Source organism: Urocitellus parryii, chromosome 2 (genome assembly GCF_045843805.1).
Source record: "Urocitellus parryii isolate mUroPar1 chromosome 2, mUroPar1.hap1, whole genome shotgun sequence".
Classification (NCBI taxonomy): Eukaryota; Metazoa; Chordata; class Mammalia; order Rodentia; family Sciuridae; genus Urocitellus; species Urocitellus parryii.
The window spans coordinates 2,317,909-2,345,419 of NC_135532.1; the positions used below are offsets into that span (position 1 = coordinate 2,317,909).

At 51.2% G+C, this 27,511-nt stretch overlaps 1 long non-coding RNA gene across 1 annotated transcript in view; it reads left to right on the top strand.

Annotated features, from left to right (window-relative positions):
* Positions 1–17,043, top strand: part of LOC144249792 (uncharacterized) — a 40,357-nt gene extending 23,314 nt beyond the window's left edge. The window contains exons 2-3 of the long non-coding RNA XR_013342311.1: positions 14,473–14,526; positions 16,949–17,043. This is a non-coding gene — a long non-coding RNA (uncharacterized LOC144249792). The remainder of the gene's footprint in view (positions 1–14,472; positions 14,527–16,948) is intronic.
* The last annotated feature ends 10,468 nt before the right edge of the window (positions 17,044–27,511 follow it).

The following is a 27,511-nucleotide window of genomic DNA, read 5'->3' on the forward strand; positions in this document are numbered from 1 at the left end:
AGGTGTGCACATACTGGAAGTAGGAATCATAAGTGTATTATATAAAAATGGTGAGTAAAACACTGTATCTCTTAAAATTCATTCATTTGTTCTTAAAAGTACAGCTTTTGAAAAACTACAGTAATAGCTCTGCAGGGCCTTTTAAAGCCTAGGAGTAGGGTTTTTAAGAAGCAATTTAATTCAAATATTACATAATCATCCCTTAATGGATCTCTTTAAAATTTCTATCCAGTTTATTAGTCCCAGTTAATGGCCTAAAAGTCAAATTCAGTTATAAATTTTCAGAGGACTACTCCCTCTCATAAATCTACTTAAAAGACCTGCGTGACTCGGGACCTAAGTGTACTGTTAATAGGGCACACTAAGCCAGTCGATGTCGGACCTGCCCTCCCAATGCCAGTCCTTCTGTTTGGCTCCGCCTCCAATATCAATTTAGGAGATGAATAAGTAGGACAGTAGGCAGTACAGAGTAGTAGCCAGGGTGCATGGGGACACTGGGCTGGGCTAGCCCTTGGGAGGAAGCCCCTTGTGATGAAAATGACCAACCAGAGCCCTGGCTGGGGTAGTCATCTCAGAAGTGCGTCTCCAGCCAGGTACAATCGAGGCAGAGGATGGCAAGTCCCAGGCCAGCCTGGGCATCTGTCGCAAAATAAATTAAGAGGTCTGGGATGCAGCCTTGTGTTAGAGTGCTTGCCTGGCCCGTGCAGGACCTGGGCTCGTGCCAATACTGCAACACCAACCACAAGGACGCGGTCGATCCAGTGAGACCCTATGGATGCAGGCAAGGGTGTTGTGGCACCTCTGTGGGAAAGACAGGGCCGGAGCAACTGAATATAGCTCAAACAACACTGCCCAAGAAATACCACCAGGGAGTCCTCGGTCTCCCCAGGTGGAGCCTCATCAGGGAGGGACACAGCTGGTGGACAGACATTCGGTCAACAGAGACCCCAGCAGTAAATCCCACAGACGGGCCCGATGGATCCAGCCAGGCACAAGAGCAGCAGGGTCTCCTCAGCACTCAGCGTTGACCAAGAAGACGTCTGTGGGGGAAGGAGAAGGGGGACCCCACTCCAAGGCCTGGGCTGTAGACAGAAGCAGAGCAAACTGATTCCGCCTGATACAGGAAGACCTAAACAATCAAAATAGGAAAATGTGAGTGGGGTTTCTTTTGGTGGTGATGAAAACACTCTGAAGCCGATGATGGGGCAGGCTGCACGTCTTCCTGAAGTACGACCACCCGCTGCGACTCATGAGGTCACAGGGCGAGTTGTGTTTCAGCAAAGCTGGGTGGAGCCATGCTGGAGGCCGGCCCTGGGATCACCACCTGCGAGCACCACTCCTGAGCCCTGGACACAGAGGGATGGAGACTGCCTGAAGCAGCCCACCTCCATGGACGTGCTGAGGATGAAAAGCAGGAGCGGCTGCGCATGCCTGGCCTGGCAGATCTCCAGAGGGCCACTCAGTCCCAGAGGCCACCTACTGGGCAGATCCATTTTTATAGAGATTTTTTTTTTTTTTTTGCAGTAATAGAGGTTGAATCCAGGGGCACTCTACCACTGCTCTATGTCACCAGCCCTTGCTTTTTCCTTCTCCTGTGTGTGTGTGGGGGGTGGGTCCTGGGGCTCCAATCCAAGGCCTCAATGTGCTAGACAATTCTCTACCACCCAGCCAGCCCTGCCCACTGGCCCTTCTTTCTATGTCATATTTTGAGGCAGAATCTTGCTAAGTTGCTGAGTCTGGCTTCAAACTTGTGATGCTCCTTCCTCAGCCCCCCAGATCTCTGGAATTATGGGTGTGTGTCCACACTGGCTGTAGTGTTGTGGGGACAAACGAGGCAAGGCACTGAAGATGGCAGGACACAGTTTATTTGGCTGCAGCCAGGTTCAGAGGGCACAGCTTTTGCTGCGATCAATCAATCCCCTGAACCCCGAGTTCAGGGAGTTTCAGAGTTTTATACCCAGCGTGTAAGGGGAGGGGCTCAGAAGTTCACAGTCTGCAGAAGTTCACATAAAGCAGCTTTTTCTTTCACTGTTCTGGGCAAGTTAACTCTTCAAGGACCACACCTGAGAAGGGGAGAGCTTCATCTCCCCTCTCTCTCCTCCCCCTGCCAGCTGTTACCATGGAGCCCATTTGTAACTTATCCTAAAAATGTAGACATCTCTGTGAAGCCCAGCTCAAGGCCAGAGGCCTCGTTTGCACATTTCTTCAAAGTACTATACTGGATATTTGTCAAAAACTAGTAAGGGAGTGTCCAGCACCTGGAGTGCTGGTATCTTCTTGTCCAGTGGCCAAGTTAAACAGGGCGACACGAAAATAGGAAGTTTATCTACATTGGACTTTTGTTGACAGTCCTAAAATCAGCCATGGTGAAGAGGGCTTTTCTTCATCATGGCTGATTTTGGAGAAAGGGGGTGCCACTTCAGTAGAGCCTTCTCAAATGGTGAAAGTCTAATGTGGAGAGCAGATCAGTGGTCACCAGGGTTGTGGCCAGCCCCAGAGACCTGTTTTGCATCCCTCTTCCTCTCTCTTCTCACTTCGATCTCCCTTCAAGACTCTTGGAGTTTTGTTTCAGCAAGGAAGCCCTGGGCCAGCGCCATGTGGTGGGAGCACCTACGTGTGCAGGCTGGCCAGGGGCAGTCCTGGAGTACCGTTGCCAGGACGGTCCTGCCCTCAAGTACTCTTGTTCTGTTAGTGCCACAAACCAGTCCTTATTTTAAAACCCCACTGCTCAGGACAAGAGAAAAACCAGCCTCTTTCCACTCACGATTCGTGCGGGAAACCTGCCGACGCCTGCTTGCCACTCGGTCCACTGGCCGTACACTCAGCCAGCACCCACAATCACCCCACGGGGCCATCCATCCTCCAGAAGTGTCACTCGGGGCCCTGCCAGCATCAGCCTGCCACCTGCTTGCTATCTCCACTGTCCTGTCTAGAGCTGCCCCGGTCACCCACTCTGAGGATGATCTTGGTTTTTGAGGTTCTGTCTCCCGGACAGCCCTGATCCATCCACAGTGACGTCCTCAGTGCGTGTGACAGGAGCTCTTCCTAGGCCTCATCAGCCTGTCCCAAGCTGCCTGACACCCTGTGTTTATCCCACGGCCAGCACAGGCTTCATAAATGAAGGTTCAGTACATGAGAAACCCTTAGGGAGTTTGAATTAAAGAGACAGACTCTACCTTTAAACCAGCCCCAGGACGGCTTCTCCCAGCTCCAGCCTCCAGCCACCTGTTATGGTAGCGAGGTTTACTGCAGAGGCCAGTGAGAGAGAGAACACGCCAGGGAGTGGACTTTTATTGGGGAACAAAAAATTCCGGGGAAAATCCCATCCAATAAAGATTAAGGGGGGCAGTGTCCCGAGGTCAGGTGCGACGAAAGGGTCTTCGGGGTAATGGCCAGACACACCTCTGCACAGACAAGCCCTTGGACTGAGAAGGGTGGGGAAAGCTCTGGACACAAGGATGAGTCTAAGCGCCTGTCGCCCAGCCAGGGAGGTAACTCAAATCACGTGTGAGGATGGCCTCCCACACCTGTGCTTTGCAACCTCTGCTTTCCCAGCCTGTAATTCTGCTGAGTGACATCTGAAACCCACAGCGTGGCCCTGCCCGGCCGTCCACTCATGATGACTAGTCGTCAACCAAAGACCCAGGCAGCTTCTACTGAGGATGAACCCCTGGGCAGCGCTTGAATCAGAGCAGAAAAGGCTCAGTGGCCTAGCACCACCAGAGGTGGACAGAACTCCTTCCCTTCTGGGAAGCCTGGCCATGGAGAAGACTGCTTCAGATTCCCAGCTTCATGAATTCCTTAGCTAAAGTTAGGTCTATGTCCTAAGACCTTCCCGTCTTCCCATGGATTCCTCTCTGCATTGCCAGACTCCCCGGTGCCCTGTGATTTCAAGGGAATCCACAACTGGAGGAACCAGAGGTGGCTATCGGCTGAGGACTCCTCACTCAGCACGGAGTGGGGGTCCCTTAGGTTCTGCACTGGAAGTCGCACACAGCCTGATTCCTTGGTTTCACAAATTAAATAATTCCTATGCTGCGTCATGTTAAATCCAATTCAACCCCCACCCCAGGCCTGGCAAGGGACCATCTCTTCACAGACTACTAAGAGATAAGCAGTGCGTCTGAAAGATGGTTGCCTTTAATTCTCTTAAGTTTTCATTTATGCAACATAAAAAAGGCAGATTTATGTGACCTGGCGTGATCTTTTACAACACAGTCCCTCAACATCTGGTCAGTGGTATATAAATACTTACAAGGAAAATGAGACAGAGAAAGAAGAAATCTTCATTATCCAAGGCCACTTTTTCCTAATCGTTCTTACCATCTTCCTAGTCCTCTCTGTTCACCCAGTGACACGGCCAGCGGGGTCAGACACTCACGCTTCAGGATACTTTGTCCATGACACTCCAACTCATGGTCAGTATTATTTTGGAAATTCTCTAAACAGTAAACTAACTATGAAATGTAAACCTTGAAAGAAGAGAGGACAGAATGTCTGTCTGTAAAGAGAGTGTGAGTGGTTCCACAATGACCAGGAAGGAGGTCTCACGGGGACGCCTCTGGCACGTCCTTCTGTGAGGACAGCCTCACACACTCTCCCACCACGTGCTGCTTCCTTAAACAAACTGTCCCATGGGCCATTTTGGCAGCTTTTCACAGATTTGCTTCCCCTCTCTGAAATGAGCTCCTCAGTTCGTGAAGTGGGCAGGGCACAGACCTGTGCTCTGACGGAGTCCAGCGGTCCAGCAGTTGGCCTGTTTGCTTCAAGTTTAACTCTTGAGTGTCAGTAAAACATCCCTCAACAAATAGCCTTCCACTTTCTTGGCGTCCTAATCCATTCTCTATAACTATCTAATACTACCTCTGTGATATGACAGTTACAAAATTAAGTCAATATCCTGAGTCTCCTGCACCTGAGATTCCTACTGGAAACCGAGACAGTAATGGGACCAAAAGCAACAGCCTCAGTTGGTGGCATAGCACAGCCTCCCGTGGACTTGATTTTACTACAGAACAGCCTTTCTCACCAGGCCCACCCTAGAAAGCAACCTGTGATGCCCCCTGCAGTAAAGGAGTGAATGGCCCCAGGAAGAGGAGAAGGTGAGCACCAGAGAAGGAGGCCAAGTGTAACGGGATCAGTCACTCATCAGAGCACACAGTGACTCACGTCCACCAGGAGCCTGGCCACGTTCCTGGGGCTGGCAATGCCACAGAGAACACAGACACAGTTCCTGTGCTCAGTGGCTCTGTCCCCGTGGAGAGAGACACAGCCATAGACAAGGAAGCTGTCATCCAATGCGCCATGCGCCACCTGGTAATAAAGCACTCTATGCAACAGGGCTCAAACGCAACTTCTGACCCTATCAGCCACTGAGAATCTAGAGGGAGATTCCATCACTTTGATTTTATTGTGTGGAGATTTATAACCAAGTTGATTTCCTGTGACGGCAGCCTGGGCCCACTGTGGAAAGCCACTCGGGAGCAAGCGTCTTCACTTGCCCTGGAGCCGAGACATCGTGGCTCCAGCATCACAGGCTCTTCTGTGGCCTCGCCCACTTACTGGATCATGCCGTGCACGTGCCTTCAGTCTTCCCCGGGCTAGGAAGGCTGCTCTCGGAGCTCCGGGATGGGGCCTGACCCCTGGGCCTGCACAGCCCACCTCCTGTAGAAAACCTTTGAAGTTCCCTTGTATAAATAAAGCCCAGGCTCGCTCGCTCCATCTTCCCACTGTGGACGCTGGACCCCTAGGGTCGTGAAGCCATCCCACCCGCTTTCCAAAATTACTTCCTGGGTCGTGTGGTTTCTTCCCGGCTTCTTTTTCTTAGCTTGATTTTGTAGCCAGTCCGCTTCACACAGAAGAGACTCAAATTCCATCGCCCACGGGGCACACAGACGAGAGCCCACCCTCATCTGAACACATGCCAGTGAGAAGGCAGGAGATGAGGGTGTGAAGGCAGAACCCGCAAACCTTCCACCACGGCTTCCCGAGGACAGGTGGCATTCCCCTGCGTGTTGCTCTGTCACCACCCTTGGGATTCCCCGCAGAGGAACCTCGGGGTCACGGAGGTCAAGGCCGATGGCCCTGGGGACACATCCTGCACTGCGGGACCTTGGGCAGGTCAGTGGCAGGACTGGTCTGCACGGATTCCCCACCCCACCCCGTGGACCCTCTGGGAGGGACTGGCCACGGGCCCAGCCCGGCCGTGACCCTGGGAGACAGACCCGGTCCCTTCTGCCTTTCCAGGCATGGCTGCGGGTCGTCTGTGCGGCTCCAGAACCCTGTGCTCCTGACAGCTCCTGTCCCAGGAGCCCTATTGAGAGCTCTGAAGACAGAGGAGCAGGACAAGGACCACAGAGACCAGAGAAGGGCTGGAGAGAGGAGCTCGAGAGCCAACCACAGTGCAGCCCCACAGCTCGGCCAGTGACAGGCGGTCCCCCGAACGGGACCGGAACACCTGAGCACGCGCACGCCTGAATAAACACCGGCAGCTCGCACCCGAGAAGGAAGATTATAAGTTGTGCTGCGTCTTCGCAAGAAGCAGCACATTAACCACTGTTTGTTACTTCTCCTCTAATTCTTCCCTTCAGAAAACAGCGCACATTACAATAGCCAGCGTCACTTCTGTTTTTAAAACAATTGGTGATATGTACATTGCCAAATTATGGGTCTGCGGGATATTTCCATGAGTGGGAACAAGTGCAGACGCGCTGAGGAGGCTCTGTAACTGGGGGCCTGGTGACAGGAGGACATGCTACCTGATGGTCACTACTTCCTGGGGCTTCTTCTGAGGTTTCCTGGGGGTAGACCCCTGCTCCAGGGACTCCCAACTTGGGCAGTGTGAGGAGGTGCGGCCCTCCAACTCCATCTCCTTGGCTATAGACAGAGGCAGGTTCCCCAAACCACAGAACAGAGGATGAGAAAGTGAGAAGTAGCCCATCAGATTTAACAAAGGCCAGAGGAGAATCTAGTAGTCATTCACCATCTGTCCAATATGGTCTGGGAAACCTGCCCAACAGGGGGCTAAGGCAAAAGATGCACAAAGTTAAACAGACACACTAAAACAATGGCAATCAAAGAAAAAACAGCAGGCTAAAGTCCAACCAACAGAGCTGCACAGGAGGACCTGACCACTAGTAGGAAGGTGAGTCCCCACAACTCCTCACTGAGGAGAAACTAACCCTGCAGAGAAGACCAGAGATGAAAAGGTATGCTAAGTTGGGCATAAAGGGGGACAGCTGCTCTGGTTTTGATATCACTGGTCCCCAAGGTCCATGAGTTGGGAACTTGGTCCTAGGATGGTGATGGTGGTGGGAGTTGGTGTGGGGCCTGGTGGTCAGTTGGTGGTACCAGTGTTCCCATAGTCCTTGTGGGAGGGTAGATATGGAAGCCTAAGCCTGACCCCCAACCCCTGCTCTCTGGTTCTCATTTAGACATGTGATCTTTTGCTACTCTCACATCTGCCATAGCCTGTCCACTACTATTTGAACTTTCAGCATCCCAAATAATAAACTAAACCAAACTTTTTTCTTTATAAAGTTAGCTTTTTTCAAGTATTTCATTATAGTAGTGAAGAGTGGACTAATGTAATGATTAAACAAATAGAGAGCCTAACAACAGCATTACTACATGATATAAATAGTAAGGAAGGAAGTAGAAAATCTGAGAAACGTATGATTTGCATGGGCAAAAATACAATGGAGATGAAAAAGAGAAATTGCATCAATTCAAGAAATCTAACAAACATTGAGAACAAAGAAAGTCCAATACAAGGAAAACTGGTGCTCCTGAGTCAAACAGAGGGCTGGGGTTGTGGCTCAGTGACAAAGCGCTTGCCTAGCTTGTGTGAGGCACTGGGTTAGATTCTCAGCGAGACACACACAAAAATAAATAAATAAATAAAGTTTGAAAGAAAAGAAAGAAAGAAAGAACCAAATAGATGGTGGGTACAGTGATTCCAGCCCTGGGGAGACTGGGAGGAGCAGAGCATGATCAAGGGCAGCTTGGACAACTTAGCAAAACCCTGTCTGTAAATAAAAAAGTAAGTAGAAAGGGCTGGGATGTCAGTGTGGCTCGGGAGTAAACATCCCTGGGTTCCATCTCCAGTACCACACAAACAAAAACAAAAAACAATAACAACAAAATTGACTTAATAGTGCATGTAAAGACCTGAAATAGAAAAAGCTCCAGAAACTAAAACGTAGTAGTTTCAGTTGAAAACCAAACATGACTTATTCCTGGGAGTTTAATGAAGAAGAAAACAACAAGATAAATAGTAATTAGGCCACTGAACCTCAGGACTGAGGAGGAAAACTTCAGGTGCTCACCCAGCAGCAGCAAGTCGGACCCAGCAGGGACTGTGGACACAGGGGGGCCTGACCTCCCCACGTGACCTCCAACATTTCTCTAACAATTCTGAGGCAAACTCACTGCTCAGTGAGTTTTTTTTTTTTCTGTTAACCTGAAACTGTTCTAAAAATAAAAATGTTACTTTTTAAATTCAGAGGAAAGAAAGCCTGTCCCAAACATCCCCTTCCCAACGAGTGATGGAAAATCAACAGACCGACCTTCTCAGGCTAAAGGAAGTCCTGGATTATCACATCCACAAGGTCGTTGTAAGGAAACAAAATCTAGTAATAAGATCCAGCTAACTGACCTTGGGTCAGGTGATAATCAGAAGTGAGAAAGGATATTTAAAGTAAACAAGTGCTCTCAGGTCCCGTGACCTGGGGACTGTCTACCCATCCCCCACGCCTGACCCAGGCTGGGCCAGCTTCCCACCCGGAGCCAGAGGACAGAATTGGTCCCAGGACAGGACGGGACCCAGGTTAGCTAACCAGAATTCTTTGGGTTTTCTCCCTGATGTTGTTGATGGAGAAAGCTCTAGAAGTTCTAGGAGAACAGCTGGAGGATGATTATGGAGAAAGAGGCTATGACCTCTGTCTAACTGCCAGGGAGAGATTGGGGCTGACTCCAGCAAAGGGGAACAGAAAAAGAGGGGCTGGCACCTGGGGCCATCAGTGCCTGTTCTTCATGACCCTGGCGCTGCAGGGTCCTGGGGCCTGTGCTCTTCAAGGACTATCTGGACCTGCAGGTCCCAGTGTGTGTTCTCCAATTCAGTGACATCCCCAGTGTCCTCACAGTGCATCTCTGTTCACTGAAAAAGGTTTTGGTGGATTTTGGCCGTCTGTACTTGGAATCCTCGGTAATATTCTACCTGTGTTAGTTGGCTTTCTGTTGCTGTTACGAAATACCTGAGAAAAACAACTCACAGGAAGAAAGATTTATTTTTGTTCACAGTTTCAAGGGTTTCAGTCCAAAGTCACTTGACCCCATCCCGGTGAGCTTGGGACAAGGTAGCAAATCATGGTGGCAGCATGTAGCCAGACAGAATTGTTCATCTCAAGGCAGCCAGGAGAGAGAAAGGGGCTGGGGTCCCAATACACCCCTCAAGGCTACTCCCCGGTGACCTACTTCCTCCAACTTTGCCCCACCTCCAAAGTTGCTTCTACCTCCCAGGACCTCTGCCTGCTGGGGACCTACCTTCTTCATACGAGTCTCTGGGGACTTTCCAAATCCACACGATGGCAAAATCCCTTCAGTTCTCAAAGATCCTCAGGTCAGAAGTGTACACCAAAATGGGCAGTGAGTAGAATACCTTGGGGTCCACACCTTTCCTTCCAAGTAGCAGACCATGCACATGACCCCCACAGGGGAAGAGACCCAGCTCACTTTCTGGTCCTGAGGTCACAGGTCCTGGACCTCCACAGGGGACAGGTCCCCAGTCACTTCCTGATTCTGATGTCACAGGACCTGGGTCCCACACAGGGAAGGTCCCTGGTCACTTCCTGGTCCTGAGGTCACAGGTCCTGGACCCCCACACAGGTTAATGTCCACACCTCTTCTTCCAAGTAGCAGACCTTGGACATGACCCCCACAGGGGAAGTGACCCCAGCTCACTTTCTGGTCCTGAGGTCACAGGTCCTGGACCACCACACAGGCAGGTCCCCAGTCACTTCCTGGTCTGAGGTCACAGGTCCTGGACCTCCACAGGGGGCAGGTCCCCAGTCACTTCCTGGTCCTGATGTCACAGGTCACTGACATTCCATGTATCCTGGAGACCAAGGCTGGGGAAGCTAGGACCTGCAGGGAAGGTCTTCCTCCTTGGGCTGGAGGAACATGGCCGTGAGTAGAGGAGTGGGGACCCCCGTCCTTGTCCTCCTGCTGTGCTGCTGGTGGGAAGCGCAGCCCTGGCCAGGGAAAATGCATTCAGGTAGAACTCCAATGAAACCAGAAGACAGAGACCATGGACCTGAATCAGGCAGGTGACGTCCTTCACCAATAGGTCCCTTTGTATGGCTTGAAGGTGCCCCCTCAAAAATCCAGGTGTTGAAATGATAGTGACAGCATTAAGAAGTGGGGACTTCAAGGTTATTGAGGTATGAGGCTCCTCCTTGGGAGGGGACTGAAAACCTTACAAAAGAGGCTTCCTGCAGCGTTTGGTTAGCTTGCCCTGCCACCTTCTGCCACATGAGGACCCAGCAAAGAAGCACCATCATGGAAGCCAGGAGCAGCCCTTACCAGACAGGAACCTGCCAGCACCTTGATCCTGGACTTTCCAGACTCCAAACTGTGAGAAATAAATTTCTGTTCATTTTGAATGACCCAGTCTCAGGTATTTTGTTACAGCTGTGCAGACTAAGACTCCCCTCCCTACACACCCACAGCACCATTGCCCCTACAGTCCTCAAGGATGGAAGAAGCTCAAATGTTTTTCTGTCATTGAAGCGATTTTTAATTCCAAAATTTCATAGGAGAGTTGCATACAGTATGTATTTTAAGTTTTTATTAACTTACAGACATTTTCTAACTTCCAAAGTAGAGAGGAAGAATAGTATAAACCTCCATGTGGTCCCCACCCAGTTACAATAGTTTCGCACATTTGCCATTTTGTTTTGTTCTACACACAAACACACACACACACAGAGAGAGAGAGAGAGAGAGAGAGAGAGAGAGAGAGAGAGAGAGAGAGAGAGAGAGAAAGGCTTCATTACTTCACTTTGGGGAGTATTTTAGCACTGTTTTATCACTTTGTCTTATCACTTGAGGTAATACATTTTCTTGCTAACAGATAAAAGGATTTTTATGTCCACAATGTCATAATCCTACTAATGAAACTAACAAAATCCTTTACATGGGCTGATGCCCAGTCCATACTCAGATTTCCTCCATTATCCCAGAAGGTCCTTTTGCAGGCTATAGGTTGATTGAAGCCAGGACATAAGCATGGCCATATGTGACTTTGGCTCACCCACCTCTTTTTTTTTTATGCACATTCTATTTCTAAGGCTTAACACAAGCATTTCATGGCAATGAATAAATAAATGGGCTCCAGGAGAAAGGATGGTGGTGTCTTTCAAGGTCCACACTCATCTTTGAATAGCTTCCTAAAGACACTCAAAATTTTTTAAAAAATTATTCTTAGTTATACATGACAGTAAAATATATTTTGGCAAAATATACATATATAAAGCATAACTTGGTCTATTGGGTTTTCAGTCTTGTGGTCCTACATGGTGTGGAGTCATCCTGGTTGTGTATACAAATACAAGGCGGAGAGTTATGGCCAGTTAATCTACTGTCTTTCCTATTCTCCTCCCCGTCCCTTCCCTTTGTTTCCCCTTGTCGAGTGCAGTCTGTTTCTATTATTCCCCGCCCCAATCTCCCTCGATTGGGGTGAGCATCCTCATCCACCTCTTTTCTTCTGAGGAAAGGCACAGTGGCACAGCCTGTAGAGAGCACAGAAGACCCAGAACCAGCAGGGACCTCCCTGGCCCACAGGCAGCATGGTCAGGCCGCTCCTTCCACCTCAGTCTTCTCAGATGTAACTGGAGCCCAAGAAAAGGCCCGACCAGAGCCCCCACCCAGCTGCTAGGGGAGGGAAAAGGTCCTGTGCCCATAGGGCTCATGGGACCCTTCTGAGACAGGGCACAGCTGCTGGCCATGGGTGCCCACCCTGTTCTCCCTTCTACACACCCAGCGTTTGCCAGGGCTGGACTGTCCAGCTCCAGCCCGTGTCTGTGGGGAGGGTGGGCACTACCAAGGTCCAGCAGCATCAAGAAGACACCAAAGCTCCTCACTTCCTTCTTTAAAGGAACAGGGTTCAAGGGCAACTATACAGGAAGTGCTGGGAGGCACTGGGGGCCAGAAGGCTCCAGAATGGGCAAAGGTCACATCCTCACTCCATCACTGCCAGCCCCCTCGTCCATTCCTGGGCACAGCTGCCCACACAGCTCTCGCCTGTCCCTGGAAATTGCTCAGCAGGTGTGGCTCGGCCCTGCCAGTCATCCCCTCCTAAGACCCTGTTGAGACCACAGGTGGTCCTCGAGGTCGTCCCCCCAGCTTGAGGCCTGGTGGAGACCTGGGTGGTCCTCTGGGTCACCTCCATGGTTGACCTGGTTAAGCCTGGGTGGTCCTCTGGGTCATCTCCAACATGAGGCCTGGTGGGGACCTCAGGTGGCCCTTGGGGTCGTCTCCATCTTGCGGTCTGATTTAGACCTTGGGTGGCCCTCGAGGTTCCCCCTGCTTGAGGCCTTGGGTGGCCCTGGAGGTGCTCCCCCGTGAGGCCAGGAAGGGGTGTTTCTCCACGAGCAACACGGGATCTCCTCACCCAACTCTGAGGCCTTCCAACCATTTCCCACACGAGCTGACCATGGTTGCGGGTCCTCACGTGGGGATGGTGGACACCGAGGGGAGGGACAGCACATGACCTGGTCCTCATGACGCAGGAGGGAGCCATCCTGCATGCCCCAAATTAACCAGAGCAAACTCAGAACTCCACAGTGGACCTCCATGGAGCCAGAATGTGTGTGATGCCAACATGGAGAAGAGCCGCGGAGCGTCCTGACACGCGGGCATGTGCCGTCTGGAGCCGCGACTCCAGGGAGGAGGTGACAAGCGGCTGCATTGACAGTGCACGTGGAATCGCAGAGACCACAAGACGTCAATACTTTATGCATGTGCTCAGGGCTGACTTGCACAATGCCTCCATTGTGATACGGACAGACGCAAATGAAAGGAATATTTTTAACAATGTGCTTGCGCAGCGCAGCTGTCCCCATTCTTAATGGTCCATTAATGTCTCATCCAAGGAGAACTGTACTTGTGTTTGTTTGTTTGCCGGAGGTCAGCATACTGGGAAGCAATTGTCATCGCCAGCACAGACCTTTTTACATATTTCCTGCATTGTTCCCAGCACGTGTGCAGATGAGTGATTGGTATGCAGATTGTCCATCATTAAAACCATTTGAAAATCAGCTTTGTCATTGGTTTAGCTGGAACTTTGGATTCTCAGACAGAGCTCTCTGTGGCTCAGAAGGGAAGGTGCAGCAGCTATGCTGGCCCTCCGTGGGGGCTACCCTCAACCTGGAGGCCGCAGGAAGAGGCTGACCTTGACTTTGAGGCAACCTGAGCCAAGGAAATGTACCAAGACCCTGACGCCCCAACCTCTAATAAAGAAGAGTCTTAAATGTCAGCAGGGAGGAACCACTTCATGGATGCTGCTGAGAAAGCAGCTCTTGGAATCGCCATAGCGTCCTGGTCACGTAGCGTACGGTTCCTGTCCACCAGGCAACCAAGGCTGCAGATTGGACGGCCCTAGACCCTGTGGACATCCTGGGCTGACGGTTCTCCCAGGAGACCCTACTTCTTCCCTGCAGACGGGCCCACACTGGAATGCTTGCTCACAAAAGAGGGTGACCTGCCACTGGGTCCTCCACCCCCAAATTCAGGACCACAGCATGAAGTGGCAGCACATCTGTTCCCTCCCCAGTCCCATTGCTAAGTTCCAGGGCACTCGCTGCAGGAAGCGCCTGTGGAAGGCAAACCTGGCACACTTGAGTTCTGTGAGTTTGCAGCACACACGGACACAGGAACCAGGCAGCCGCCCTGTGGACCCTGGGCGCCCCTGGGGGTGTCTCCTGGCTGATGAGCCTTCCCTGGCTGTCTGCACTGAGCTGGGCCTGGTTGCTGGGGGGGAGGGGAAATCTGCCTCTCAGCCTGGTGGGTGCCCAGTTGGTTATCCTCACATTCAGAAAGTGTAACAATGTGCTCCTTTCCTTTGCTTGTCCAGTTGAATGGGCCCAGAAATCTGTGGACATGGGATGTTTTCTTATCACTCACCAGATGATTCCAGTGACCAGGAGGGCACTCAGGGCACCTGGGCGGAGGGTGGGCACCGTCCTCACAGCTGAGCCTGGGTGCCCCCTTTCCTGCCATTGTCCAGATGAGACAGCCAAGTCCCAGGGGACTTCCAGTGGCCATCTCTCAGCCCCCGTGGGAGGGACTGGGGTGCCACAGGGCTCCTTCCCCTAGAGCAGGCTGGTGGGCATCCAGCACAATCGTATCCATTTACAGAGAAGTAAATGAAAACTCAGCAAATGTTGTTAAACTGGATTTTTATCTCTCTCCTAGGTTCAAGTCCATCAAGTACTAAAGCTCTAGATGATGACGTGGCCACAGTATTTGGTAAGGGTCCCCCATAAGTGTCACCTGGTCTGTGGGGGAGGGTTGGGAGACAGGCATTTCCCAAATTCCCTGTGAAAAGCTGTGAAATCTGGGGCTGTGGAGAGGACTGATGTGGTTTGAGGCCAGGACCACATTCCCACAGCCCACAGCGTAGTGCCCACACCTAAAGGTCCAACCCCTGAGAAACTTAAAAGATGACGTCATCCTCAGACTGTTGTTAGCACCACAAACTCACTTCCCACGTGAAGTCCATGGAACTGCAGTGTCTGCATCACCCAGGACTCGGTAGAAACACCCAGGATGAGCCCCACCCAGAACTCCCTCAGGGGACCTGTGTTTCACCAGATGTCACTGAGGCCCCTGCACCTGGGGGCCCGAGGCTCAGCCATGGCCACCTCCCCTTCTCAGCCCTGCTGATGGTGCGGTCCACAGACCAGCCAGACCCCAGGGATCCAGGCTCTGTGGCACTGGCCAGGCTGGCACACCAGGGTTCCCGCAGCTCTCCCCATGGGGCTAGCGCGGCAAGGTTGAGGGCCCTGGTCAAGTCCACGCATCCAACAGAGATGCAGTGACAGCTGCAGGTAGAGAGAAATGTCATAGCAGCCACATTTAAAAGAAGCATAAAAAACAGTTTAATAACGTATTTCACTTAATGTTACTTATTTCAACATCAGCAATGTAGCCTTGCTCTTATTACTGTTGTCATGTTTGTTGCAGTGCTGGGATCAAACCCTGGGCCGCGAGCAGCCAGGCAAGCTCTCTGCCCACTGACCACACCACAGCCCCAATGTCCCCTTACTCAGAGACGTTCTCAGTCTCTCATCACAGCGAGTCTCCAAAATCCTGTGCACACTTCAGGGTCAGAGGCCACCTCAGGGTGGACAAGCCACCTTCCAATGTGTGTCCTTGTGCCCAGAGCTGCCCTAGATAGTGCCCATCGTCTGGTCCAACCCCTCATTTGACACTTGGGAAATGAGGCCTGGAGAAGTCTTCTGAGCAGAGAGCTGGGATCGGAGCACAGGAGACCCCAGCTCACAATCTCTCCATGAAGGGCTCACCTCCCAGTAGCCCTCTGCCTTCTGTCACCTATTAAGTGTCAGGAGCAGCTGGAGGTGGCCTTCCACCCGACAGGGAGCCTGGAGCGTGGCTGCCAGTGCTGCTGTCCAGGCTGAGCCCCGTGGGGAGGTTGTGATGGACGCAGATGCCCATCAGCTGACGGGGGCCCTTTCAGGGGGCAGCCCCAGGTCTGGGGGAGAGGCCTAGGGGCATCTTCTCCCCCTGTCCGGGTGGAGAAGTGACTGAGTGAACGCCCCCAGTCCACACGTGTGCGCTGCCAATCACGCTCCTCAGCCCCTCCTCTCCCAGACTCAGGAGACCTGGTCCCCACCCTGCAGGTGACTCTGTCTCCTGATGGATGGGCTGGTCACGAGCTGCTCAGAGCAGCACACCCAGCACTGGCCCAGATGAAACGACGGCCATGCTGCAGAGATGGTGGCGATTCTCAGTGGCTGTGCACGTGGCTGCCACCGTGGTCCCTGTGTGACTTGACCCTCATCAAGAGGGTGATAAACAGAAATCCCATTTTATAGAAGGGAGCCAAAGGTCTAGACACATGAGCAAGAAACTCATCCCAGATCACCTCTGAGAGCAGGGCCACAATGGAGGTCGGGCCTGTCAGACACCATGTCCAGGACTCTTACGGTAGAGGCTTCCTAGGAGAGGTCAGAAGGAAGCACAGGAAGAATATAAGGCCACACTTGTGTGGCAATCAGGAAAGACACTCATACCCGGTGGCAGAGATGGGACAGAATGACAACTGGGCTGGGAGGAGAACTGTGACCATGTCTGGGGCCAGGTTTCTAGCACCGTTTCTTTGGGGGGGGGGTGTTAATAAGCTTTCCATCTCTGTGACAAAACACCTGAGATCATCAACTCATGAAGAGGAAAGTTTAGCTCATGGTTTTGGAGGTCCTGTCCGTGACTACGTGGCCTCGCTGCTTTGGGCCTGTGGCCAGGCAGTGGTCATGGTGGGCAAGTGTGGCAGGCAAAATCCACCTCATGTCTGGGAACAAAAGGGAGAAGGGGCCAGGGCCACACCCCAGGTCCCATCTTAAGGGTCCCACACCTCCCATTAGTGGAAGCCTTTAGCACAGAGGCCTTTGGGGGACACTCAAGGTCCAGACTAGAGTTGGGGGCAGTGCTGAGGAGAAGAGTGCACAGTCTCAGCGATTCTGGAATCATCCAGGGAGGCAGTGGCTTGCCCACCCCAGAGGAGGTTCTCCAGGGAGTCAGGCCCCTGCCACTGCCCTCCCTGGGTTCCTTTTCCTGTCCACTGTGCTCACTGACTGCCCGCGGTATGGACAGCACACAGAACACCAGTCCTTATCACTGCTCTAACATGTCCTTGTGTGCTTTTCCCAAGATGAAATTCTTGTCCAAGAGCTTTTGGATCCAAAGAAATTAGTAACCCTTGAAACACGAAGATCAGCAGCTACATTACCACCAAAAATAATGACGAAAAAAAGCAAGTATACCACATTTTAACCCTCTAATTGCATGTGTTCCTGAGATCTGGGGCATTGAGCAGGGCCCTGCTGTTCCAGCATTCCTTTAGCAGCTGTGTCTTGGCAGAGACCTGTGGAAATGTGACAGAAACAGTTGTCCAAAGTCAGTGCTATGTCCTTCCTGGTCTGAGGAGGTCACACCGGCCTGGAGGGACAATTTGCCCTTATTCTGGGATGGTTTCTGGTGTGCTCGTTCATGCATGTGCTCACACTCGGGATGCAGGGAGGGCAGAGCCACTGCAGGAACACAAGACACTGGGAAATGAGGACTCTGAAGGGGCCAGGGCGTCCTAGTCAACACAGCAGCCTGTCTGCTCACACGAGGCTTCTGAGCGCAGGGCGATCCTGGCAGCCACCTGACAGGAGGTAACCAAGGTCTGACACACGACAGGCCAGGGCCACAGAGTAGTGATCAGAGAACGTGCTTTTCCACCATGCAGCTTCATAACGTCAATAATCCACATTGCCCATATAAGTAAATAAAATCGCAGGGATGTCTTCAGCAGCAGGAAGGGTCGACCTTTTCTCAGGATTTTGCATTCAGAAGTGGATACATTTCTAATTCCTAGGATCTGTTCACCAGCCTCTGCCCAGGCCCAAAACACTGGGCTCAAGTGCTCAGATAACGCTTGCCTCAGTTTACAGACTGACTTCCCAACACACATTTTTAAAGTATAACATGAAAACTTCATCACTCTAGTCCACCATTCTAACAGAAAGCATGTGCCACTGTTCACAAGCGTGTAGTGAAGAAAACTTTCCTCCTTTTCTTGCATGTTCTACACATAAAAAGTATGTATTAAGAAGAATTATGCCAGGTCCTTGGTCCTAGGTCCTAGAAACCTTCGAAAGAAGCAATTCCCTTCCCACAGACTTTCCTCTGATGGTGAACATAACCCTGCCATCCCCCCACCTAAGTTCCCAAAGGACCTGGGGAAACCGAGTCAGGCAGATGTGGGTGGAAACTTCTCCCTGGTGAAGGACGAAGCCCCTGGTGGGGATTGCGGCTATTCCTCTGAGTTAGGCAGGTTTCCCAGATCTTGTTGGGGCTGAGGAGCCCCCACTTCCCAGGCCCTTCCATGGGGGTCCCACCCTGAGAAACCACAGCCCGGGAGCCCAGCAGGAATGGCGTTGCATGTCCATGAAGCGGCCAGCAGGGGGAAAAGGTGCTGCTACAGGTCCAGGTCCCTTCTCTCAGGCCCAGCTAAGTCAGTGCTCCTTCCTGGGCGGTGGGGGACAGAGAGCCAGAGCCTCCCACAGAGGCCCCAGGAGTCCAGAAAAGCCTCCCTCCAACAGACGAGGCTGCTGGGAGCAGAGTGTGTGCAAAGGCTCGGAGAGAAGCTCAACTCCCATAGGGAGGCAGGTCTCTCCACCCTGAGACTAAACACAAGAGTGTGTGTGGCACGTGGGACATGGGGGGACCAGGCCACAGCTCCCAAGCATGGTGGGCTCACGGATGGACAGGGAGCTTACTGATTCATAGTCCTGGGCCCCCCAACACCTGCGCAGGAACCCAGGAATCTGCATTTCAATCCGTTCTCCAGCTGGTTTCTCTGGTGACCAGCTGCTGGTGTTCTGAAGGATCCAAGCAGGTGGTATTCAGGACTAACCAGAACAGGATTCTGCTTAAAACTGACGTTCCACTACCCCTGCATCCGCCCCGCCCACCCACTGCACACCGCCAGGTGGTTCTAGGTTCTAGATAGAACGTATTGGGGGCAGTCCTTCTAGTAGGGCCCACAGCAGGGGAACTGCAGGTGAGTTCATTGTGAAGACACCACCTGTGGCCACTGTCCCTGACAAGTACTGCAGGGTAGCAGCAGATCAGAGTCTACTGAGACCCTGAGCCACAGACTGAGAACAGAGTCACAGGGCAGGAATGAAGCTGTGGCAGAGGGAGGAGGGACAACTCTGAGGCAAGTCCAGGGCTCTGGAGCCCAGGCCACCCTTAGGGAACAGTGAACTCCAGGACTGCCCAAGTCAGGCCTGAACTCACCAAACCTGTTGTGTGTGTGCAGAGGGACCTGCCCCTGGGGCACACATCTCAAGCCCCATCCTAAGGACAGCTGTGTAGCCCACCCCCCAAGGAGCTCTTGAGCTGCAGGGGCCTGCAAGAGAGGCAGTAGGCCCCAAGGCACACGCAGACAACAGTTAAATACCCTACAGATGTCAATCATCCTGATATCTTTGGGTTCCACTTGCCATGCACCTGAGTCTCCAGCCTGGGAGCTTGGCCACAGGTCTTTCACTACCCGGAAGCGCTCTGGCCTGTTACCCTCAGACCCTCCTCCTTCTGGGTCTGTCTGAATGTGCCCTTGCCTAACCTGGATTTTGCATTTCTGTCAGCATTGTACAAAAGTGATACTGTGCCTTCCCTGGGCATCCCAGGAGGAGGGGCGTGATGGGGACAGATCCCATTGCCCAGGGATGTGAACTTCGATCACTTATTTAAAGTGGTACCTGCCAGGCTTCTCCATAATCAGTTATTTTCTTTTTTTCCTTTGAAAATAAGTAGTATCTTATGGGAAGGTTCTTTCAGACTGCAAATCTTCTATTTCTCATCCTGTTTTCACCCACTAATTTCACATCCATTGATTTCTGACTGCAAAATCATGATTGCAGTATTTGCCAACAGGGGATTTCCTATTTCCAGCATTCTCTCTACATTTATTGGATTGACATTCAACTGTAGAAAGAGCTGTCACTCTCCTATGAGTCTATGGCTCAGTTAGGAGTCTCTCAGTATAAGCCTGTGGTACTCAGTTTATTCAGTGGGCTGTGAAGCCATGAATATCACTTCTTTTCTGGCTCTATTGTCTCAGGGCCTGCTGTGGGTATTGTCTGTGTCCTTCCAGTGTGGGGTCTCCTCTTTGGGCACTGCCTCATTCCTGGCACCACAGCAACTCCAGGCTCTGGCTCCATTATTAGAAGATGGTGTTAGAAACCAAGAGCTGAGCTGGGCATGGTGGAGCATGCTTGTGATACTAGCCACTCAGGAGGCGGAGGCAGGAGGATCACAAGTTCAAGGCCAGCCTCAGCAACTTAGACCCTGTCTCAAAATAAAAACAATTTAAAAGGAGGACTGGGAATGTAGCTCAGTGGTACAGTGCTAGTCTCGCATGTGTGAGACCCTGGGTTCAATCCCCAGTACCAAAAAAGAAGAGGAAGAGGAAGAAAAAGACAGACAGAAACCAAGAGCTGGATTCTGTGTGTGCTTGTTAGAATACCTCTGTCTCCAAGCCCTCCGAGTGGACAGATTGAGGAGACATGTTCCTGTGTAGAAATCTAGCTATGGCTACATCCCCCTTGCAGGTGCTGGGCACCGTGAGTTTACTTTGGTACCTCCGATTCCCACTGCACCTCAGCTCGTTCTAGCTTCCCACTGTCTGCTGTCGTTTCAGCAGCAAGGAGCCTGGCTCTCATTACCTACAACGTGTTCCCCGTTCACTCAGCCTTAGTTTCAGAATTGCTACTATGTTCACCGTCCAAACAGATTTACCACCTAGAGGACAATGATTGTGTTTTCAGCCTTCAGCCGCACAGTGTGCAGTCAGATACACTTGCCAGCGTTCCCTTGTTGGTTCGTTTCCTTCCCACCCTCTTCAGTGAGTTATGGGATGTACATCTAACATTCCATTTGGGACTTTATTCCATTTTGGGTCCTGCCTCCATCCTGGTGACTTTATTTATGTATTTTGGAGTGAGTGAAACATGTCCATGGTTCTGATACTATTAGAAACTCACTGCCCCCTCAGTCTGTTGTAATGACACTTTCGCAGCCCCCACTCTTCCTGCCTGTGCGCACCCACATCCTGAAGGCAATCAGTCCCTTTACCTTCTGATTTATCCTTCCCACATTTCTTGTGCACACTCAAACAGGTCCGTGTGTGCTTTCTAACATCCTTCCTTACATGAAAGACCCACTCTAAATGCTCTTCCACATAGTAGCAGATTGCACAAATGTTCATTATTTGTTTTCATGGCTGCACAGTTTCCTCTTGTGGATATACGGTAGTTCATTCAACAACTCTCTTGCATCTGGGCATTTAGGTAATTTCCAACATGTTGCAATTACAATGCCATGAAGGACCGTGCATGTATTTCCATGCTATTGGAGGTGTATGGATAGAGTGGACTTCTAGAAGCAGGTGGTGTTGGGACGTTGGGACCACAGGTAGCCCCACAGGGAGCCATGGAGTTTGTACTCTGCCTGAGGTACCTGTTCCTTTCAGCCCTGCACCTTTCCAGCTATGTCACTGACAGGTGAGAAATGGTATTCCAGAGTTTTAATTCACATTTGTCCAAGCATAAGTGAACTAGAGCATCTTCTCCTAGGTTTATGAACCATTTTTATATATTTCTGTGAATTTTCTATTGACATCTTTTTCTCATTTTTACAAATCTTATTTTTAAACAATTCTTCAAATTTGTGGAAGGTTAGTTTGTGATATTTGTTGCAAACATTTTTTTCTAGTTAGCTGATTATCGTTTGACGTTGACTGAGAATTCGTAAGTGCAGGCTTGTGGGGGCTCCAGGTCCCACTTGGTTCCATCTGCATGTTCTGGTCAAGTGGGTCTTGGCAAGGGTGCAGCCAACACACATGGCAGAAGCCAAAGCAAAGCTGCTGTGGAAGAGGACCTCTCAAGGTTTCCCCCGGACAAGGCCCTGACAAAGACAGTTTGGGGCAAGTGCCCCATAAGAGTGAGCAAGTTGGGGAACACGAAAACAGCAAACATTCAGAAATGGGACAATCCAGAAAGATTAGAGCAAGTCTGCTGTGGGACTTCTGTCCCCAGTTAGTACACGGAGAGCTGCGAAGAACACTATCCCCGTCCTGTGTGCCTCTTGTCCTTATGTCCCCATGAGAACAGAAAGTTAAAATGTAAGATAACAGCTTCTTCAGCCATTAGAGCTGAGGGAGGCCAAAAGGCCGCCAGGTGGGCTGAGTCCCCAGAGAGACAGGACACCAGGACTAGCTCATTTTTGGTTGAACACAGAAAAGAGAGGCAGCTTTTCTGAAAGGCAAGTAGAGGCTGACATGCCAGCTAAACTCCACTAGCTGGGGCTCAGTGGAGTTTACAATCCCAGGCGTCCCACAGAGTAGAGGAAGGCAGGGGAGGAGAGAAAGTCTAGTCCTAGGCTGAGCACTGCAGGGAGTGGCTGGCATTAGCTGGAGACCCAGCAGGAAGCCCCATCCCACCCAAATTCTTCTATGGCACCTGGTGAGAAGCAGTTTGTCCAGGATGCAGGGATATACCACCAAGTCTAGAAAAAGGGAAGGAGCAAAGCCCCAGGCCCTGAGAGAGGCAGCAAGGCTCCTTCTTACAGAATATGGGCAAGACCCACTGTTATTTGGGACAGAGAATCAAAAGGCTCCTTCTGGGGGAGAAGATCTTGGGCCCAAGACTCCATGCTAATACTGCTGAAGCAGTTTCACAGATTCCTAGGGCATTGCTACATAGTGTTATCTCTGCAAATACCACAGTGCTACTTCCTTTCTGATTTCTAAGACGTTTGTTTCTGTTTCTTGCTTTATTGCATGGGTCAGGACCCTCAGCAGGAGTTTGAATGATAGCGCTGTGAGCATTCCCACTTTTAGTGGCAATTGTCTTTTGCCACTAAGCATGCCATTGCTGGAAGATTCCTATAAACATATTTTATTAGTTTGAGAAAGTTCCTACTATCCTTATTTTGAGAGTTTTTATAATGAATTTTGTCAAATGTTTTTTCCTGCACATATTGATAATTTTATTTAATTCTTTTTCTTTGTTGTGTTAAAATGGTGAATTACATGGATTGGTTTTTGGATGCCAAACCGCTTGCATTCATTCCTGTGATAAGAACTATTTAGTTATGATGCATTATTCTTGAGTGGTTTTTACTTTATTTATTTGCAAATATTTGCTGGTTTTTGCATTCATATTCAAATAATTACTGAGGATTTTGTATCTGTATTCACAAGGAGTACAGGTCCATATGTCCCTCATGGTAATATCTCTATATATTGGCAGTAGGTTAAGGAGTTGAAGTGGGGGTGCCTCTTTGTTTCTGAAAAGTTCTAGTAAGACTGGTTTCAACTTCTTCCACAAGTGTTGGGTAGAATTTACCAGTAAAACCATGGTCCTGGAGCTTTACCATTTGAAAAGTTTTCTTTCTGGTGACAAATTTAAAATAGCTCTATGGTTATTCAAATTTTGTTGCTTCTTCACATACTTTGGGTTCCTTTGCCTTCCCAGTGGCTAGGGTGCTGTAGGCTGCAAACATTGACATATGGGGACCCTGGCAGAAATTCCATCAGAGTCCTCCTGCTAGAAAACTGCCCTGAAGGCCCAGACAGCAGGTGACCACAGGAAGCTGCAGTCTGTAGAAGTCTAGTTCCCAGACCCTGGAAGTTGCCTGGGGCTCTGCCTCAGGAAAAATGCTCCCTTCCTGGCCTCCTGAGGAGTCAGTCCTGCAGGAGAGTGTCCTCTTCCTGCTGGCCAACCAAAGGAGCACTAGGCTCCATTGGGAGCAGATTCAAATCCTTTGTTCCCATCCTCACAGAGCACTTCCTGCTGGACTGCCCCTTCAGAGTCCCCTTCCTCCTCCTTCCAAGGGACACTCAGATGCCTGCACAAAGCCGGATCCCAACTGTTGGTTGGGATTTACTCCACAAGCAGAGCAGCCCCAGGATCCCTGGTCCTCAATATTCAGGACGACCTGAGTCCCACCACTGACTTCCCCAGGCTCACAGAAGTGTGGCATCCACAGCGGGGACCTCGGGAGCCACAGGTGGGAGTTATGAGGCAAAGAAGTGCCGCAGTTGGGCTCTATGAGGAATGACTCTAGGGAAGCTCAGCCATCTCGGCAGCGGAAACATGGGAACCCCCTTGTCTTTTCCTGCACTAGGAAAGTTTCTCCACCACAAGGAGTCGTGATGGAATGACAGTGCCATTTCTCCTTTTCCAGCAATTTGACTTTTTTTTAGTAGTCTTTTATATTTGGTTCTAATGATTATCTGTCCTATTCTAATGGATGTCCCATGGCATGGTCTCAGAAGACCAAGGGAAAGAGGCATGCAGAAGTGACCTGCTGTGCACTGGTGGGTGACAAGACAGAGGAGAAGCAGGGGCTAATCCAGCTGGCCTCCCGAGTCTCTCTGAGTTGGTGGAGAGTGGAAGGACATGGTAACGGTTGGGCGTAGGAACTTGGGGGCAGTGCAGGGTGGAGGCTACAGTCTGAGGTGTAGGTCAGCTGGTCTAGGTGAAAAGAAAAATAAGAGTTTGGAATTCAACCATAATTGTTAAATCTTAATCATTGTTCTTATTTTTTTTTTCCACAGACGAGAAAGAAACGCTTTATCAGATTAAAAGCCTTGCAGCTCTGGAGAAAATCATCGACAGTCTTCGAAGAATCATAGGTAAAGGGAGCAGGAACTGAAGTGACGGTGGGTGTGGAGGATGGCTGCTGGCCCTGGAGCCCCCTGTCCCTGAGGAAGAGAAGGAAATGGAGCCTGTGCTCCAGCTCCAGCCTTCTCTAGAGCTCCAGGAGCTGGGTTGAGCCCCTGGCAGGAGCCCCATGTGGTTTTCTCTTGGGCCTTTGACGGACAGTCCAATACAAGGTCATGGGCCATGTCACTGAGGGGCCAGATGGCAGGTCAACCACAGGAAGTTACTCTTTGTGGAGGTCAGGGTGGCCCAGTTCCCAAACCCATGGGAGCTTCCCCGGGGCTCTGCCTCAGGAACACGTCACTCTCTTGTCAACCAAAGGGACCAGTGCTCGTTCCCCTTTCCCAGGACTACTTGGCCCTGCGAGGCTGCCCTCACACCCATGCCCAGTCTCCTCACACTGAGACCAGGAGACCACAGCCTGCCATAAAGTGTCCAGGCCTAGGAAGGTCCCTAGGCCACCCCAGGGTCTGCCTCTCACTTGAGGCAGGAGGCCTCCCCTGTAGCTGAGTCTCCTCTGCTCCCCACCGCTCACGTGGTGGAGCCCCTCTCTGTTGCCAGGCACGCTCCGTGTTCAGATGGCTCTACTTTGCCCTGACTGCTAGGAAACCGCCATGAACTTCCCATGGCGAGGACCATGACACCCCTCATGGCCCCATGCTTCTCTGTGGGACCTTCCAGAACACCCTTATGCCTCCCTCCAAGCCAGTCCTTCATGAGACAGCTCTCCTGTCCTCCCAGGCTCTGAGGTGGATGTCCATAGTCCCACTGGCAGTTCTGTGCACCAGGGCACAGAACTCACCCTCCTGTGTGCTGCCCTGGGGAAGGAGCAGAGAGCAGCTCTGCCCCACCCAGAGCTCCCAGCTCTCCATGCATTTGAGGAAGGGACTAGAGGGCAGGCATCAAACAAGCCGGCTAGGGGAGCAGGCTGCTGCCCAACCTGCCAGGGTCCCTTCCTCTGGGACTCATCTGTGTGGCTCTCCTGCCTGTCTGATATCCTCTCCCTTGTTTCTGGCAGGGCCTCTTATGCCTCTGTCCTCACACAGGAGTCCCAGGATCCTGCCCACCTCCTCTCACTTGTTGCCAGTCTCATCTGATTCTACACCCTGCTCTCACCCCTCATGCCCTGTCAGCCCTGCCAGATGGGGTTCCTCTCCTGAAGTCTGATGCACGCTGAGCATCAGCTGGGGAAATGTTCAGTGTCACACAGGCCGCTCCCGCTGAAGCCACCTACACTGGACACCTCTCTTCTTGCTCTTCCCTTTCTTTCACGAAGTGTCCTCCTGGGAAACAGCACAAAAATCCACCACTTGGCTCCTCACTCTCTTATGGACCCAGCACAGGAGAAAGTGGGGTCAGGACTAAGAAGCAGACTTTGGAGTCGGTCTGACCTAGGTTCAAACCACAAGTCATATGACCCCAGGGAGACACTGGGCAAGTGACTGCCTTAGCTGGCTCCTCCAAGTGGGACAATCCTAGCCCCATGTCTGGAGCTGAAGGGGTGAGAGGGGATGGTGTTTGCAGGGTGTGCTCACAGAGCCTGGCACTCAGGGAGCTCTTGCTACTCACCTGTACCTGTGTGAGGGCCACACCTGCACAACCCAGAGAGAGCTGGCCTGCGCCACTGACATCCAAGCCTTCCCTGCCCCCACAAGCACCACAGGTCGGCAGGCCATCACTGGTGTGAACGCCACTGTCACAAGAGAGCTGGGGGGCTGACACACAGGATTCAGCAGCAAGCAGTGTAACACCAATAACTTCTTAAGGAGTCTCCTCTTTCTTAATAGGGTATAGTCTCAAGAACAAACAAAGGCTGAGTGAGAGCATGCTGACTTCCATATACCACAAGAAAGACTAAGCCCGGCCTGAGGAACAGGACCCCAGGAGCTGAGCGCCCCACCCTGGGCAAAGATGAAGCAGAATCAAAACCATTCCATGTCAGGAAAAGTGCTTTTAAGGACACCAAATAAAATTAACAGGTTTAAACACATAATGTGGGTTTTTTTTTTTTGGGGGGGGTGCCAGGGGCACTCGACCACTGAGCCACATCCCAGCCCTACTTTGTATTTTATTTAGAGACAGGGTCTCACTGAGTTGCTTAGCTCCTTGCCATTGCTGAGGCTGGCTTTGAACTCCTGCCTCAGACTCCTGTAATGTGGGGTTTTTTGGTCTGTAAACAAATGAACAAAAAGGAACTGGAAACCTAACTTAGCCTGCAAAATAACACCATCTGAAGCAGCTTTTGTCTAATGGGATGAGGACAGGGAGACCAGCGCCAGGGACCATAGTCGGGGCTCTCCAGAGAAACCAACGGCCCCGAGATTGGGCTCCGGAATCCATGTAAGGTGTGGCTGAGGCCACTGGGGGTGCAGTTACCAGGCAAAGCTTGTCCCCGCAGGAGCAGCAGTAGTACCCTCCAGGGTGCAGGCAGGGTGGCAGTGGGCAAGGCCTGCCACACTGTCACTGACACCTGGTTAGGTGATCCCAGGCAGCACTTGGCTGTGAGGGCTGAGAGACCCTGGGCAGAAGCTCTGCAGAGACCCCTGGGGATATCCCCGCCTCCCTGCAAAAGTGAGAGACTCCTCAGTAACTTATCTAAGAGCCAGTTCTTTAATCTCAAGAGCTATGTTCAGGTGCAAAGTCCTGAGATGAAGAGACAGTGGGACTTGTGCTGTCCTTCATAAGCAATTTAAAGAGACCTTTAAAAGTGGTTTGCACTGGGGGAAAGCAGCAAAGTGTTAAAACTGGTACTTCAATTCCTAAAGATGCAACTTCACTATACACTGAGTTTTACTTTATTCATTAAATCATTCAGCTAACAAATTTTGAGCACCTGCTGTGAATATAAGATTGTCTGTGGCATGTGGGACCTACGCTCAAGGGGGCCAAAGAGACCCACCTTGGCTACACATCCCAATCTGCCAATCTAACAGATGAGCAGCAGTAAGGGGCAGGAAGAAGTTTTAATCAACGTGGCCAGGCCAGAAAGAATA